Source organism: Hyalella azteca, unplaced genomic scaffold (genome assembly GCF_000764305.2).
Source record: "Hyalella azteca isolate HAZT.00-mixed unplaced genomic scaffold, Hazt_2.0.2 contig2628, whole genome shotgun sequence".
NCBI lineage: Eukaryota > Metazoa > Arthropoda > Malacostraca > Amphipoda > Hyalellidae > Hyalella > Hyalella azteca.
The window spans coordinates 169,488-188,735 of NW_025932895.1; the positions used below are offsets into that span (position 1 = coordinate 169,488).

Here is a 19,248-nt window from a genome sequence, read left to right on the forward strand (position 1 = left end):
CTGCCTCCAGCTTTTCTTCCTGGCCGTCCATCGTATTGATTTCCCCACACGCGGTGAAAACTGGTGTGAGCGTCCAGAGAACACACGCCGACACTCTTCACACAGAGCCTTTGCTCTCCACAACGCCACGGTGCCCTTCTTCGAGCCATGGCATCGTTTATATATTCGTTTGACTGAAAATAATGATCCATTGTTACACTGGAAAATAGGTGACGTTGTAGAAGCGAGGTGACTTTTACAATTATCTGCTCGCTTTTACACTTCATGACACAATCACCATAATCAAGATTCTTTACCCTGCGTTCCTCGTCAAAGCAGGATATCTTATAAACGAGCCAAATTCTATATAGAAAAATAATTAAATGTATTTAAACTATAAATGTATTCATTCAATTTCAGCTTAAATTCTAAATATTAATTCTCTCCGAAGCCTTGCGACAGTAGGAGCTCATGCCGTACGACCATAGGATACTGCATAACCTTCAATAAATATCTCTCATTATTAAATAGGAATGCTGTTGAGATGAACACGTTTTAGTTAAATTAACAGAAATGTTACCCCAAAATTCGTCGTCACCGTGTAATATCAGCAGAAAGATTTCGACTGAAGTTCATACAGGACATTTAACGCGATATAGCATCGTTTCGAGCAGCACCGAAGTATTACTTTTGAACGCATTGGAAAGTATTACTTTTGACATTGGCCAATGTCGCTGAAATATCGTATTAAAAGCTTCTAAAAATTAAAGAAAGTCTTCGTCGAAAATGACAAATTTTATAGTAAAAAAATAATTAGTACACGTTATCTTGTATGCATCACATTTCCGGTATCAGGTTAAATGTATCGGTGATCCTAGGTATTTGAAGATCACACTATCTTTGATTCCTTTTGGATTTTCTTAATCTGGTAGATCAAACAACGGGAAATGCCTTACATGCCCGGCCAGACGCAGGCGTATTGTTATACTTGGTTGCGTTAGTCAAGACAACTCGTGAAGGTCGGCTGGATCCGAAACAAAGTACGATCAAGGAACTTCATACGTCTTGGAAATATTTCCAACTGCTTGTAGTGCATAAATCGACAGCGCTTAGACAAATTTAGCTGATTAATTGACGCCGATTCCTGTTTCTTGTTTCCAGGCATTTGAAAATAAATTTAGGCGACTTCTTAAAAATCAAGCGATATTGTAACATGAATAGTATCCTAAGCCTTTTCACACACAATCGGCTTGCAAAAACAGATCATAACGCGTATAGAAACTAGAAATTTCGGTGTTCAAAAACGTGACAATACAGGTGCTGACTCACAGTGGTTCGACTAACATAAGAATCCCTTGTCAAATCGGACCCTATAGCTTGCTAATAGATGGGAACAACATGGTTGTCCTGAACAGATAGAATCGTTCTGGACAGCCACCGAATTTATAAGACGTTCCGCAACAACAAACCGACCAAATTTTGCAGCAGTATAGGATGGGCCGAGAAGCGGCGCTGGACGGGTGAGTGATCCCATCACCAAACTTGCGACCTTGGGCGAGAGGCACACACCAGACTCAGGACAACCGCAAGCTCCTGGAATTGGCTAAAACATTTATTCTGGAAGCTGTCTTCGACGCATGGCTCAGTGGAAACACCATTTCAATAATTAATTCAATGGAATCAATAAGACGAACCCGATATAAGGAATAAAGTAAGTAGTTTGGTCATTCATAGAAACAAAGCTGCAACAAGTTCAGTTGTCGTCTAAAACGGAAAATGGTGGTACAAGTACAATATCTGAAGTAGTAATGACACTAGCATCACCAAAGACAAGCAGCAGGCATTTATTGATATTAATCTAATAAATTTCAATGCCAAAGTTAAATGAAAGAGACTGAATTACACCGACAACAGTTGCTAACTTTTCAATTAAATTGCACGTGATGAAGCTAACTTGATGGCCGGGCTATATCAATGTTCCGAATATTTTTACCAAGTAATATTTGAAGTAACAAAATATATTTTGATGATGCTTCCAGATTTCACTCTAACTTACTTATTAAAAATTTGAAACGAACATATTTTTGTACACTTATACAGTGCTCTACTAACAGTTATGCATTGCTCTTAGAACGCAAAATATGCATTTATATCTGAATATCTCAACAAAATATGTAATTTGGGCAACGTACCAAAGGAAAGAACTCGCGCACGAAAGTTTGGCGTACGTCTATCACGAGAGGCTGCGTATATTCAGCGCCTCACGCCGGCTGAGACAGGCTGCCAGGTGGCATAATTGAGTTCTATTTCGTGGCAGTTCGATCACACATCAATAAAAATACATTTCAAACAACATTGCAGAAATTTTATTTAAAAATACGGAGCATCGAAAGAGAAAAGGGGATATATTGAGGTTGAGTCTAAAATTATAAGTATTATAGTTTATGCATGCTAACAAACGCAGACATCATTAGAAATTTAACAACCAGTAAACTAAAAAAAATGCTATAAGAATTTTGAAGGACAGCAATCCCTGAAGCATTCAACAATCATGCATGCATGCATGGGTCTCTGCCGACTCATGTACGCCAAATTTACAACACCGACTGGCGACTAAGCTTTAGTTGTGGATTCGGGAAATGCTTCACAAATGTGAAATTAAAACATAATTTTTTTAAAGACAGAACAACAAAACTGGATATCCTCATGAAGTGTGCTGAGCAACAAACATTCCGCCCATCGCAAGTGAAGAAAAGTAAATCATCATAAGGCGACCAGTAAATCATTTAGCATTCTCATGAGAACTGATACTCAAAACCAACCAGAGTTGAGCAGGACTTGCCAATGCTACTCCTCCAGATAATGGAGCTAAATTTGTGTGGGTGTGGAGAACGCCCTTGTCGGACCCACTGATCATGCTCGTACGTACGAACTAACATACTCTATCGAAACAGCCACTTATGGGGCAGATCAACTTCTCACAGGCTCCCGGCTTTTGCTTGCAATTGAACTAGAAGAGCCTTCTCGTCGTTCGTGGGGTGATGGTTCATACAATAAAAGAATGGATAGCTCAGAGAGTTTAATTAGATAAGTACATGCAGCTAGGAATGAAACTTTGGTGCTAAACAACACGGAGTACGCCGTTCTTCTTGTTTTAACTCATATTTTTCGTAAAACAAAAACTTGAAGGTATGCTAGAGCCACGTATCTGAAAAAAAAAAGAAATTTGAAATACGTAGGACTTATGGGACTCAAGAATGACTAGAAACCATGAATTTGTGGTGGAACTATTATTCGTTTCAATGTCATGTGTCATGAAAACCAGTGATCTGACTCTTAATTCTTCATGAAAAAGAAATACGTGTTATTACGCACTTTATAGATCGAACAGATCACCAAAATTATGATAGAAATAACTGCACAAATGTGCCTCACCAATTACAGATAATTGAGATTTCCCAAAAGAACTCAATAGGCGGTAAAGCTGCAAGCTGGAAAAGAAAGCTGCACAGTACTTGCTCTTCACTACGTTGCTGCTAACACTAGTGCTCCAGCTCCAGTCATTACCAACTGATTGTGATGAGAGCACAACGTCGGAAAGTGATGAGGACGGTCACAGGAGGCGCTATACGTTGGAATCAAGTGACGTAAACGAAGAGTACTTTCCTAGATCCTCGAAGTCTGATGCATTAACCTAGTACGAGGAGAAGAGGGGAGGGAAGGAGAGGATTGGGGCAGCCAATCACGCGGCCACACATACAGACGGACACACAACCGTCGTGTCGCCTCTTAACTGCTTCCAAACACTCCGACAACAAACTTACGCACGCACTCACACGTGCACACTTCGCCCTGCGGTCTCTAAGTGAACTATTACCGTGGCTGCGAAGTAGGCAGGATTACATCCGAATTGTGGATAACTGCTGCTTCCGAGAGCATAAAATAATGCTGTTTGGAGACTATAAGAATATCTCATTGATAGCTTTCTCTGTGTCTATTCAAAGGCTTAATTGAATAAACAAAATTATCTACAATACTACGTTCAATCCATAATCTGTAAAAGAGTATTCATACAACTCTTGCTAGTCTCAACATTGGAACTGGAGCACCAAATCGAAAACGCTGGATTGTCGCTAGTTAACTCATTAATCGGTGAAGCGTGAGTTTCATCTTAAGCAGCTAAACCGAGATCTGTCACTCAAGCAGGAATGTAGTATGTCCATCAAGAATAAATCTCATCACTGAGATATGGATATTTTTTTCATTATACGTTAAACATAACGGTTTAATAAAATTAACAATAAAGTAAAAAAAAATGAAGTCGAGTTTTAGCATCTATGAACGAATGTTTTAAGGCCATCAGGAGCGTCATTTAACTGCAAAAGATGAGCAACACTAATAGATAAAGCGGGCAGTTATCACGAGAGCAAACGCTCTTGACAGCAAAAGGTACCATCGGCATCAAGAGCGGGAGGAATTTGACAAGAGTATGCGGCTTGCTCGGCCAGCTGGGAAGTCGAGTGCAGCCGCCTTGCTCTGCACGAGCGTCCACGCGGGAATGGTTTGTGTTATTTACGTGGGAAGTAATGCCCTAACTGCTCCCAATTGTCAATATCCTATAATCTTAAACTTCAACACAGGTGTCGTGAATTTCTATGAAAAATTACTTTATTCATTGCGAGCTCTATTCGACATTATTGTCTTTAATTCGTGACACAACACTATCGCCAATGATACAACGTGAACGGGCGTCAGAACAAGGAGGTGCCGATTACTCAATTATGAAGAGAATTTTGTAACTGCCTTCATAGAAGCTCAAGCACAACGCATCTAGATAGACTTTCTCGAAGAGCACATGCAAAATTTTAATGATTTTGCATTCAATATTTCTATAAGTATTTTTCCATACGAAATTACTCGCATAATATAGATTGATCGCTAAATTAAGCAATAAAAAAGTAGAAAAACAGTAAGTTTCGCACGGACTCGAAATGTCCAACTGCCTAAGATCGTCCAGCACACATTAGGAGCTAAAAATTTTGAACTGATTATGTAAAAAAATTATACGACAAAATTGATAACTCGTCGGGCGATAACTAACACGAAACAACATATGCGTTTGAGGCTACTTAACTTTAGTTTCAATAACTTAGTAACTATAAACCGAAGCAAATACATGCACCCATATACACGGAGTGAGCCATCATCAATTCGCTTTAGCACGTGAGTAGCGGTGTTAGTGCACGGGCGTCGGCTCCCGCGTTCACACACCACTTTCAGAGGCAACTTATTTTCAAATTCATTTAGCATCAAATGAAGGAGACTCACTTTTTAGCAGACATCGGCATGGAGCAGGGAAGCAGGTTGTGAATACATTCATATCACTGGTGGGTGAATTAGCTCGAAGAAAAAGCATGCGGATGGTAAACTGTCTTATGTTTTTTTTTTTAATTTTTCTTTTCTGTATTTTAATCTTATAAATTCTTTCTGTTTCTTATGCAGCGATGCTTTAAATACATTTAGGGACATTGGTTTAGAAAATGTAGTCAGCCATTGTGAGATTTCGAGGGGATACATTTTCGTTTAGCCCGGTTCGTGGAACACAAGATTAAATGGTGATAACTTTACGTATAACAGATTGTTGGAGACGGATACAGGTTATAGAGATGGTGACTGAAACGCCAACGAGATAAACATCTCTGAACGGAAACCCAATTGGCGATGAGTGGTAAAAACCTAGGCTGGTGGTTACCACATCTCTTGCACCAAAACTTGCCTTATCTCAAGTACTAGTGAAATTTTGATTGATAAATTTGCATACCGGAAGGTAAAAACTGCGAGGAGAGCTCATTGTTCAGCTATACTTTAAAATAGGTGACGGCAGTTGAGAAAAATAGTTAATTAAAGGTGGGATCTATAATTTTAATCGAGAGATCTTGGAGACTTAGGTTCTGATATCGCACAGAGAACGTAGCAAAAATCCGCAGAAATTAAAATAGCATTTCATACAAGATAAGCAAAGATATATCACTACTAAACTAAGTGGGAAATTCTTGGTAGAAGTAACATATAAACCGAAGATGACAACAAAAATTATATATATAGACATATTTGGCGTTCAAAATTTGCAGTCTGAGTTTTTCAACTTGGATCACTTAGCAGCACGAATTAAAAGGGAATTGTCATGTGTTGAACTAAAACCGCTGGAATACTAATTCATACCACAAACGTCTCAAAATGACGACTAACGAAAAATACTAATAATACAACCTAACAGCACATGCGTAGGCAACGTGTGACCAGACACAAAGAAGCTCTCCGATTAGACTTCTCAGGCAGTGGTTGCGTGATCCTCTTGATTTGAAGATTTTTCACAAGGTCCATACTCAACACGTACGTGGTCATGATCAATACAGACCTCTGCCCTGCTCCTAGCTGTGTAGTTTGGTCAGGGGTGCTCGCCCCTCTCTGGCTTGCCTGAGATAACCGCCCTTCCAGACGTCAGCGCGGCGCCCGCGACACGCTTCCTCCCTCCTAAACAACTTTCCCAGCCGATCATTGCGCCTCCGCCACCATACATCAACGACGATCACTTGCTACTTATTTCCTTCTCATGATGTGGCAACAGTTTCATCGTAGAAACGAATTTTCCCTTAACGAGCTAAAATATTCTTCTCGTAAGCCGTTAAGAAAATACAAGGAACGGCGGAGGGATTCAGCACGATATAATTTACGTTTCAAAATTTTTGCATCGGCCTGGAATTGAACCCGGGCCTCCCGCGTGGCAGGCGAGAATTCTACCACTGAACCACCGATGCTTATATTATATCTCATGTTTGATGTCAATAGAACTCAATAACATACACAGTAAATTCGTGCAATGCCTTACCGAAAAATATCTGCACACCGCACACGTAGCGAGATAAATAACCCCTCCAAATGTCCATTCACTACCCTTATACCTAACCTCAGCCTCATTCCATTACCAGGAGCTTTTTTTTACCAATTTGATATCCAAGGACTTACAGTTAAATTGCAAAGAAAGTTCAAGTCTTGTTTCAGTCTTCAGACTTGAACTGAAATAACTGACGACGTTGCTATTGCTGTGAATAAAATGATAAGCATGAACCGCATAGATTTCTTCTGCATCATTTGAGCTGACATTGCAATGGAAAATAGCACGCTAGAAACATAAGGTGATCAGTGAACAATCATGAAAGTCTCACCTAATAAAATATATTTCTCCCCGGCGGGGAATCGAACCCCGGTCTCCCGCGTGACAGGCGGGGATACTCACCACTATACTACCGAGGAGTGATACGTGAGCAAGATTTATTCTCACTAGACCTACTAAAAAATGAAATTAATGCTCTCTTCTGAATTGGTAAAAACTTAGCTTATCGTTATGCCACTGAAGACTGAACATACTTTAAGTTACGTCTAAATTTTCAACTATAATTCGAACTCGTACAAAATAAAACCAACTTGAGGGAGTTCAACTGTATGGTCGCAGATATTTCTCAGAGTAGTAATTTAGAACTATCCTCCTGTTAGCCGAAATCTCGACGCAATTCACTTCACTTACCTAGTGTTGCCCCACATAGTGTGAAAATTAGGGGATCTCTTAGTCAATCGTTTGATTTAGAAAGCAATCTTACTAGATTTTTGGTTTCGAGGTATGAAATCTATGTGGATTAACTTCGCACCTCGAGGGCTAACTGCAATTCTGACTCAATTTATAACTTAAGACATAAATTCATAATTAACGTGAGAGACGCAGCGCACGGAGAATTTTTTCTCCTTTCTAATGAACAACAAACAAACAAAAAAAGAATGGGAAGTATCCAGATTTGCGTACATACAAGCTATGCAACCTGAGCAGCCGCGCAATCATTACCTTGACTGCGTCAATGTAAAATTTACATTGTAGCCAAAACGAGTGTGCAATCATGTCTCCCCCTCCCCCCTTTGTTTGGAAGTTGCTTGGTTAGCTTGCCGCCGGGTGTGTTTGTGTGTACGTACGTCGGGCTTGAGCCAGGCCAAGTGGTCAGTGACGTCGTGAGAAGAGTCGAGTGACGTCACACAGATCACCAAGAAGCTGATGTCGCGCTAATAGGTAGTGGTCGGGTGGAAGTAAGAACCGCTCATCAGTCACTACAACTTGCTGTAAGTGCTTACTTCCTGTCCAATATTGAGTAGAAAATTCAACCCTGTATTTGATAGCGCCTGAAGAGAAAATATTAAATTTTGCGAAATGATCGTGTTGAAGAGCCTAACGACACTCTGTGGTTAATTTCAATTCATAATAAGTTGCGTGCTATGCAATGCGCTTAGAAGTTTGTGAGTGAAAGGGTTACATCTTTGACGTGAGCAACAGAAGCTCGCCTTAAAGCTGCACAGAAGTTTCTTCCCGCCAGAGACTGCCGCCGCAAGTGCATGAGAGAGAGAGAGAGATAGAGAGATATAGAGAGAAAAGAGAGAGAGAGGGAGAGGTGCATTGCAGGGTCAGTCTTTCCTTCACTGGCCGCACTTACGCAGGTGACCTTCAATGATTTACTTCCCGCGATGCACCATGATATGTTCATTATAAGCTGTGTGTTTCGAGGATAAGTCAATATTAATAAAATTCACACAATTTCATTTCAACACTCACTACGCTATCAATGCGTGAAGATAAACTAGTCTATAAAGTTTCGGCCATCTTAAAAAAATTATTGGTTTTCGATTAAATGAAATTGGAAATGTCTTACCTTAAACGGTTTGGGCTGCAGTTTTTCGAGAATTTTACCATATTATACCAATTGAAATGAACTCCTGTGACGGCAGTCAAGTTTCTCAGCAGATTTTTCTCATCACACGTGGCAAGCTTATAGTACATCAAGGAAGATCGTTTCAATAAGTAAAATGATGTCGAATAAAATTCAACAGCAAGAGAGCATATCTATTTAACATAGTTTATTAAGGCGGTGAGTCGTCAGTGAAGTTTCTCATCTAATTTCAATAAAATTTGAATTATGATCCTCAACCTTGTACAACATATATGCATCTATGATCTTGAATCTAGTTTTTCAATTATCCATAAGGTGAGTGGAGTGCATGCTGTGCGAGTCGAGGCTAGCGAGCTGACACTTTTCAAACGTTCCGCAGTAACGGACTTGGCACAGCTCTTAAACAAGGCTGCCATGGCAACCGGAGCATGGCCACTCGTCCGTCTTTTAATACAGAGATATAGAACTTTTCTATAATTGATCATAAAATTTATCCTCGATGCATCAAATAAATACGTTTTAGTTGAAATATGAAATACAATTTGCCTTCTGAATGTTTGAAAATACCTTTTCTGGCTTCAAGACGTGTATGAGTAAGATAAGTAAACAACATACGAAGCGACAACTGGGCACATTGGAAGAAGTATCGAAGCAGAACAACTCAGTTCTTACTGGTGAAATAATAGCTGATGAAGGCCTGATAAGTCATGTTCAAATAACGATCGGCTGCGACTTGTGGTCAGTGGCCACCAGAGAGCAGCACCTACTGGCGCAGCTCGCTAACGTGCTGAATTGATTGAGAACGCCGAAGTTCTGGCGCCTGCAATTTGTTGGGATGTATTGAAGAAAGCAAGTTCGTTTATATAACATCATAGCTTAATAGGAGTTTTTTCTTCTTGAAAAAGCGTAGGCACCGAGTTAGACGAGAATTGGTGGTCAGTGAAACTGGATTGTTTTGTTTTCATTTTACCCTTGTGAAAAATACATCTCAAAAACGTCGGAAAATATCAATTGAAATTCTCATTTACCTCTTATTTAGTTTTATAAAAAGTCACCTAAGATTAGAACCTTGAAAATATATTAGTATTTATGATTAGTAAGTATTTACTGAAAATTAATTTTACAGATCCATTAGATAGTATATTACACTTTTTTTAAACGGTCAAACGTAGACACTCTAGAACGACTATTATGCATATAGAAACGAAAAATATTTTCATAATGTACAAATTTAATTTGTTTCACTGGAAATCATTTATCCCATGCATATTTAAATAAATATTAAAATGAATGAGTGGCTAAAATGAATTAAGCAGTGAAATTAAACTTATACGTTAATTTGTGACATAAATCATTGAGTGGCACCCGAATGAAGTTATAATGAAACGCTAGTCCAATAAAAAAGAACGAAAAATCATAATTTACAATCCTGTAATATTATCATGGCGAGGTGGCCGAGTGGTTAAGGCGTTGGACTGCTAATCCAATACGGTCTCCGTGCGTGGGTTCGAATCCCATCCTCGTCGTACTGAATTTTTCATTTCCAGTGGAGACTTGACCTCACACTTACTAACGTCTCGTCTCAAAGTAACAGCGTGTTAAACATAAGTCATGTCCGAAACCGAATAAACATAATAGGTAATTAAATAAGACAAATTGCAAATTAATGCGATCATACCAACTGTGATCGTACTAATTAAAAAGGTCGACATTGGTGAAGTATGCAGCTCCAGTAAATGAGAAAAAAATATAACTCGGTACTCACTGCAGTGAGTGACAGAGAGCGCATTTTCTCGTCGACGAAAACTTGAGGTCACGGACGGACGGACAGACGGACATGGCGAGCACAATAGTGCATTTTTCCATAAATGAGAAAATGCGCTAAAAACAGGATACATGTGCTTGCAGTTATAGAGCTTATACCGCACGTCTTTATTACAGTGACTTAATGAGTAATAAAAACAACATTATTCACAACACATAAGCTGAAACCTGAATGTTCCATCAATGATGTGATGTTCATCAATCACATCCTATAATTCATTATTATATAAGCAATTGCCCAGCAGGCCCGAGGCAAGTTTACATCGTATGACAGGAGATGTGCGTGTGGCAGCAGTCAGTGGCAGCAGTGGCAGGAGATGTGCGTGTGGCAGCAGTCAGTGGCAGCAGTGGCAGGAGATGTGCGTGAGGCAGCAGCCAGTGGCAGCAGTGACAGGAGATGTGCGAGTGGCAGCAGTCAGTGGCAGCAGTGACAGGAGATGTGCGTGTGGCAACAGTCAGTGGCAGCAGTGGCAGGAGATGTGGAGGCGAGCGAGTTTCAAGTGTCACGAAGCGTCACGCAACTCCCGCACCCTTGAACTAATGAGCTGTGTTGTTCCTTAGATCAATACACGCACACACGCCTCAACACGCGCCTCAACACACGCCTCAACACACGCCTCAACACGCCTCAACACACGCCTCAACACACGCCTCAACACACGCCTCAAACACACCTCAACACAAACCTCAAAACACACGCCTCAACACACGCCTCAACACACACGCCTCAACACACACGCCTCAACACGCGCCTCAACACACACCTCAACACACGCCTCAACACACACCTCAACACACACCTCAACACAAACGCCTCAACACACGCCTCAACACACACGCCTCAACACGCGCCTCAACACACACCTCAACACACGCCTCAACACACGCCTCAACACACGCCTCAACATACTTCTCGAAAAAAAGTAAATATAATGTTCGGAGTAATGCCCATAGACTTGCTGTTGAATTTTTCCTACATCCTTATATGTAATTATCATCAGATTCTTGCGAATAGTGAAATAAACTTCTGGAAATGTCAGGAAGTTCTGCCAGTCCCCGCGTGTAGTTCAGGATAAGAACGGAGACGCTAGAGTGGACCGGCCGTTCGTCATAAAATTGATTCGACATAAGCGGTTTAATGGTCATTGCCACGACGCTGCTCCACCCTCACCATCATAAGGGTTCTGACCGTTAGATCCTCATCATTTACTAGACTCCATCTTTCATACCGACCGCTGCACCAGCTAAAGTGCAATGCAACACTAAAATACAATGATAGCATCCTGCAATATTCACTATTGCATGGGTCATGACCGTTAGATCCCCATCACTTACGATACCCATCCTTCACACCGACATCCTTCAACTAAACTACAAGTAAGATAATATAGTAAAACACGTGTCGCGCATTTCATGATTTGCATTTAAAAGAATATGGTGAAACAATGAATGAAATAGACTGGAACAACAAGATATGTAATGTTGGTAATGACCATCCAGCAGAAAGTTTTTTCTTCACAACCCAAGAAGCCTTCTTTTTGCAGCACCAGAAAGAAGCCACGTTACTCAGGTTCGGCCAGCGACCAACAATAGACGATCTGGTTCCAACGGAAAAAACTAAGACCTGGTGAATGAAGTAACTATTATGCCTGCACTCAGGAAGAGTAATTATGGTGGACTTGTCATCGACGTGGCTTTCATATCCCACGGGAGAGACAGTGTTTGATGGCAGACTATACGATGGAATTAGGGAAGCGTTTTGTGGTGTGGACTGGGTCGAGGGTGAGATGGAGGGCTTGCAGGGCGCGAACCAGGCATGGATTAACTTTACAGACCACCAACACAGAGGCAAAGCTAAATTTATTCCGATTTCAAGTTTTACCCGAGCACCCAGGAAGAAAAGACTCGATCGGCACACTGACATCAGCAGGAAAAAAAACACAAATTTCACCGACGTTGGCTGCTGATTCAGGCAGGTTATGACTAGGAAACATACAGAATAAAACTAGAAAACAAGCAGCTAGATAAAGCCGCGTAACGAAAAGGAGGCTTGAAGCAACAATAGCTGCTTAGGCTAAACGAACCCCAAATCCTTTTTGTTATAAATCATTTTGGTCATATGCCAAACGATCTCTAAATCAAGAGTGGTCAAACGCTCATTAAACATCCTTACTTCGGAGACATTCGTTCAGTTGTTCAAATCACTTATTCGGCCATTTCTGAAGCACGGGCGGTCGGTTTGGCAGCCACAACACATGACCCTCTGCACCGACTTCACTTAGAGGATATCCAGAGAAAAGCGACTAAACTAATCGCAAGTCATAGAGACAAGCCTCGCTCAGAGAGTCTGGTAGTCTTTATATGTAGCAATGCTTGAAAATTCCCAGACTGCATGAGAGGAGACATGATCGATATCTTCAAGCAAGTCCATGGGGCATAGGATGTGGACGTAGGATGAAGGATGTGGATGTGGACGTAGGATGTAGACGTATGATGGGAAATAGGATGAAGGAGCAATGCTCCTTCATTGGTGTAAAGGCACGCGGGGTAACAGCGTGAAGCTCGCAAAAGAACGCAACCGAAAAAGCATAATATCGGGCTTCTTTTCTTTTAGCGTGAATGGTCTTCCAGAGAGTGTTTTTATCTTGTTTTATATCTTCAAAAACATGTTTGACAAATTCTGGGTGGACCAACCGGGCCTCTTCGACCCTAAGTGCCTCCGACTAGCTAACCAATTTTTTGCTCTTTAGGCTGCGCAACTTGCAACCAAATGAATTACAAACTGCCTGCATGGAAGCTACCAAGCTGATGGTGGGTGAACGCACCAGTTTCTAATAAACTGAAACCATCAAGGATTATTGAGAAAATAAAAACACTGCGTAGACTTAGTTTTATTTTTAAAGTTCATTATTGAGTCTATTGTATAGGATGTCCACAAAATTGGAATTTGAAGACTCCATTTTATATATCTAATCCATTAGATTAAACAAGAATCAACATAAAAAGTTGGAAATACAAATAATCAATATTCGTTTGAACTCCTAATTGTCTATCTAAATTTTACATTCAAGTTCAGTCTTAGAATCATGAATTCAACAAATAATATAAGAATTTTTGAATATAGATGGGTAATATAACTCCATGCAATAGGAACAAGGCTCTGTTAATCAGGCGAGTAATAGAGATGAGAGACACATAATCACGACGCGTCGCACTCGTCTTCAGGTGTATCTCTAGAAGGCCTGGCCGGCCAGCAGGCTGCGTGGCGCGGGTGACACGCGAGCGGCCCAATCGACTAATCGATCAGCGAACGTTTGCCCGCCGGATCAGGTTTTGTCTTCATGGCCGGCGACGAGTTTCTAAGACGCGTGAGGACATCGTCGCTACCGACGCCTCCAAGACGCGTGAGGACATCGTCGCTACCGACGCCTCCAAGACGCGTGAGGACATCGTCGCTACCGACGCCTCCAAGACGCGTGAGGACATCGTTGCGCATTACCCCGACCGAAGAGTTCACGCGGCACACCGAACGAAAACACGCTTCATGTGCAAGGATGAGACGCGATCCACAGTCAGGAGACACCTACTTTACGGTAAAGACAACAGCACTTGACGGACAGGAACAGCATTCTTCAAGGGCAGGTCAAAAGTACTTCACGGTCATGAAATCCGCGCTGTACGATCACAACAAACGCGCTTCAGGAACCGTACGAGACAGGCTGCATGCGGGGTATAAAAGACGCGCTTCATGGGCGAGGAAAAACGTGCTTCGGAGGAACTAAAAAAAGACACAATTTGAATGCAATTGCACTGTTAGAAAAAACGGTAAAAAAACGGTTCCACTGGCGTTCTAGTGGCCGGTGGTCCCGTGAAAATAAACTGTTTCGGCGTTTTTATCAGATGTTTTACGGATTTCTAGTGTTAAATTAGAATAAAAACGGCGACACGGTGTTTCTTTTCACGTGCCGACCGGCCACTGAAACGCCGGTATAATACCGTTAACGGTAATTTTTCTAACAGTGTGAAGAAACCTTCGCGAAATGCGCTCGTTACAAGCAAGGCCAGGAACGCTTTTTACGTGGAGGGAAAAACACGCTCACCTGGCTGAAAAAGTAAGTTTGAGGGGCGAGGAAGAAACTCTTTGCGAGTGACTAAAAGAAAAGCTTTCCAGGCAAGAGTTTATCATTTTTCGATGTACTTAAAAGCCACATTTGTAATCGATTATTGTATGCATTTTCGGTTGTCCGCAGAATGCTTTTTTGGTTTCGATTATCAAGTTTTTTATGAACCGTTCTTATTATTAAAACGTATAAAGTCAGAAAGATAGAACGTATCCGTAATTAAAATATTAATATCAGTCAATTATACAGCCATTTTTGAGGGCAAATATTAAACAGACACTAATGCAGCGGCGTGCCGCTCTACGCAGGCAACGAAAAATCTCGCTTCTGGGGTATGTATATAATGCGCGCTCATCGCAGGCTATATAAGAAAAAAACGCGCTAAGCAGACAATGAAAAACTAATGCTTGGTCTGAAGAAAACGACAAAAATATGAAGATAGAAAATACGGACGTAAAAATGTGTTTTTATACCATCTGTTTAAATTTTAGTATAAAGGTTATAAATGCTCAGAGTGGGCTTCACTGAAAAATAGCGCAGATGCAGGACGCAGTAATGAGGCAGCAAATGAAGCGTGCATGCAGTGAAGGCAGTAGGCCGTGCTTCACCAGAAAATAGCACAGAAGCAGCAATGAGGCAGCAAATGAAGCGTGCATGCAGTGAAGGCAGTAGGCCGTGCTTCACCAGAAAATAGCACAGAAGCAGTAATGAAGCAGCAAATGAAGCGTGCATGCAGTGAAGGCAGTAGGCCGTGCTTCACCAGAAAATAGCACAGAAGCAGTAATGAAGCAGCAAATGAAGCGTGCATGCAGTGAAGGCAGTAGGCTGGGCTTCACCAGAAAATAGCACAGAAGCAGTAATGAGGCAGCAAATGAAGCGTGCATGCGGTGAAGGCAGTAGGCTGTGCTTCACCAGAAAATAGCACAGAAGCAGTAATGAAGCAGCAAATGAAGCGTGCATGCGGTGAAGGCAGTAGGCCGGGCTTCACCAAACAATATTGATCCCTCACAGGCTGTGCCGTGGGAGCTCCCAAGTCCACTAGGACGGCAGCTCGATCAACGCCTCCACGGACACCGCGACACGCCGCGCTCTGCCATGCAACCAGATCTGCCGAGATGAAATCAATTGTGATGCCATTGATTACTGTTTTTCCGGACACATCTACTGCATTAAATGATTCACGATGAAACTATTTTGCTGAATTTATTGATCAATCTCAAACGCGATAGCCTTTTATATACAAATTCTACGTATTTAATGACGTTGGCATTTGTATATTATTTTCAGGTAGCTTCGGTCAATTAGCGTCGAAAGGCTCGATCGAGTGTTTCGATTAAATAATAAGCTATGAGAGTGTGGAGTATAATTACGCGTTGCATCGTTCAGGACATCATCCATTATTCGAAGCTTTGTAACCGGAGGATGTTCATTGAGGCAAACTATCTTGGAGGAAGATAATTTACCCGTACGAATAATACGCGAATTCGAATTCTTCAAGGTTAAAATTCAAAGTGCGATGAGAAGCAATTGAATATAACAAGAATGCGAGTTTCATGCGGCAAGTGGCAGGTGGACAGTTCCGTCTTCATCTCAGTTTGAGGGACAGTGAACCTGTTCACCGTGAGCATGTTCACCGTGAGCCTGTTCACTGTGAACTTGTTCACTGCCTGTTCACCGTGAACCTGTTCACCGTGAGCCTGTTCACCATGAGCCTGTTCACCGTGAGCCTGTTCACCGTGAACCTGTTCACCGTGAAAATGAATAATAAATTAATTGACTTTTTAATAACAAAAAAAAAAAAAAAAATCAATGAAATAGAAAAATATCAGTTCACTGCTCAAACTTCTTTGTTTGCCTCTTTGTTCCAGTGAATCATAAAATGAATTCGGACATCCGAGTTTGAATTAATATAATTAATAATTTGAGACCTTAGGTACGGAACGTGTTACTAATTCATATCAGTTGCATGGTTGCACAAGATTTTATCAAGGTTGAGGTTGAGCAGCTTTGTTTTCTTGCACTAAGCTATTCTGTAAGAGGTACTTCAATAAAAAATTAGCGACAAATTTTGATATAAGTTTCGACTTAGCTAGCGCGCCATTTTGAAACATGAACTTCACTCAGTCCACTGCGTCCAAAAGAAAAGACACAAATAAATAACACGTACAAGAATCAAAACCAATAGTGTTAAAAAATCGCATCAAATAAATAGATTGCATATTAACTGAAAATATTACCCTGTATCCATTTGAAGAGATTCGCCAATGAAGATCCGAAAACTTTAATTTATGAATATGGATTTGGCGCGAAATTTCCAGTGGCGCAATGTACAAAAGAAAACAATAGGAAGAATGTGTTTACAAAACATATTCAAGCATCTTCAGCATGACCAAAACTTTTCACACCGGAAATGAACACAAAACACAGTTTTGTGTACCAGATAAATACCAGCCACAAAGCACAAGAACTTTGTGTTGTTCCTACTAATCTTCTGTTCAAATCACGTGGCTCGACGTGTTCCTCTTATCATGCATGCTGTCCAAACTCTGCACTAAATGCTATTCTATAATGAAGCAATCCACGCGCACCTACGTTATAAATAAATGAAAAAAACGGTTTAGTACTGAGCCATTGTACTTGAGTAACAGGAAAGTGGGCTGAGGAGCAGGCAAGTGTGCACCTTACGTCAGTCAGCTTGTGTTTCGGTACTAGCAGCAGCAGCAGCAGCGGTGGCAGCAGCAGCCTGGGATCAATAGCAAAGCACGGTGTGGAAGCTCACAGCAGAGACTCTTCACCCCACAATCCCTGACCCGCCTCACCACATCCCATATGTACACTGGGGCAGCGTTCAAACTAAGGCCACGACAGCTGGGCTCATATGACTAAGAGAACAGTAGCGTATCACAACCATTCGTTCAACTAACTTTTTCGGGATAATTTACAATTGTAACGAATTTAACACTCCAACGTTATTGCCTACAACGTAACGTGGTCAACTCACGTACTGAGATATGAGCAGCCGTACATGCAGTTGACCGAGTGCCTTACGTACTGAGAAATGATCAGCCGTACAAGCAGTTGGACGAGTGACTTACGTACTGAGAAATAATCAGCCAGCCGAGTGACTTACGTACTGAGAAATGATCAGCCGTACAAGCAGTTGACCGAGTGACTTACGTTCTGAGAAATGATCAGCCGTACAAGCAGGGTGTCAGGAGAGTGCCACCAAAATCAGCATCGGAATGAAGTTCGCAAAAAGCAGGGGCAATCTTCGTCCGCGTCTCCCTATAGCTGACAGCGCTGTGGTACCGAGGCGGTCAAAAGTTCGAGAGAGGTAGGATAGGCGACGGATCGGAATATTGCAGTGGGTAATTAGATTGTAAACAAGCACTCAGATAAATGCAGTGAGCAACAGGATTTTTTAAAACTGCATCTCTCTCCCCATATGTGATGCACGACTAAGATAAAAAATATAAAAATCAAAATTCGACTAAAAACTCAAATAAATGCAGCGGGCAACAGGATTTTTTCAATACTTCAAGTCTTCCCTCACATGGTCTGCACGACTAAGATAAAAATATAGAAATAAAAATTCGACCTTCTACAAATTTCGATGAAGATTTTTTTCTACGCATCAGGTTTTGCGACATGCTTCGGCTAAATGGTTTGTCGGACTTGCACGCAAGATTGGGCTATGTGAGACCCTTAATTGGCACCATCAATTGGGTTACAAACTTCAATTATTTGCTGATTGATGAAACCTGATAGTAAATCCAGTATTTAAAAGTAACAAAACGAGCGAGTGAATCCATTAAGTACGAAAGGTACCAGTAGTTCAGTGGTAATGTAATTTTCATATCTTTATGCATGATCCTTACCATAATTGGCATGCTTTTGGCTGCTTAGTATAACCCAAACAATATCATATGAGGTGAAGCGCCAGTTCAATAATTAATGCAAAGATATTTCATTTCTTAGTGAAACAGTAGAGACTTTTCATTTGGGTATCGATAATTTCACACACAAAATAAACGATGTTCAGAAAAATTAATTGAAATCTCGATCGAATCAGAAAGCAATTTGCTCTCTGGTGATCGAGTAAGAGTTCTGCTAGCGTGAGATGACGGGAGCTGCAGCGAAGACCATCCGGCGACATCAGCTGTGGCGGCACCTGATGAGGATTGATGACTCGAGCATCAAGCCAAGATGAGGATGCATCTGACGGCTGTCCTGGCTCAGTCTAATGCCATTGCTGTGTACATTTGCCTCTTGTTTGGGGTGCCTCTAACAGCTGCATATAGTACGTTGGCATTCACTTCCTCACTGTCAACAACGAGTCAATAATGACTTTTCAGTCAAATAGCATTCACATATAATCTGACCAGACATAACCTGACCTGATATAATCTGACCAGACACAACCTGACCAGACATAACCTGACCATATGTAATCTGACTAAACATAACTTGAACAGACATTTCCTGATCAGACATAACCTGATCAAATATAACCTGAATAGATATAACCTGACCAAATATAATCTTACAACTATCGA

At 41.2% G+C, this 19,248-nt stretch overlaps 3 non-coding genes across 3 annotated transcripts; 1 reads left to right on the forward strand and 2 right to left on the reverse strand.

Moving 5' to 3' along the window:
* Window positions 1-6,726: 6,726 nt before the first annotated feature.
* Window positions 6,727-6,797, reverse strand: Trnag-gcc. The gene has a single exon. It is a non-coding gene; the product is annotated as a tRNA-Gly (tRNA).
* Window positions 6,798-7,221: 424 nt separating this feature from the next.
* Trnad-guc lies at window positions 7,222-7,293 on the reverse strand. The gene has a single exon. It is a non-coding gene; the product is annotated as a tRNA-Asp (tRNA).
* A 2,898-nt stretch (window positions 7,294-10,191) lies between these two features.
* Window positions 10,192-10,273, forward strand: Trnas-gcu. Its single transcript has one exon. It is a non-coding gene; the product is annotated as a tRNA-Ser (tRNA).
* The last annotated feature ends 8,975 nt before the right edge of the window (window positions 10,274-19,248 follow it).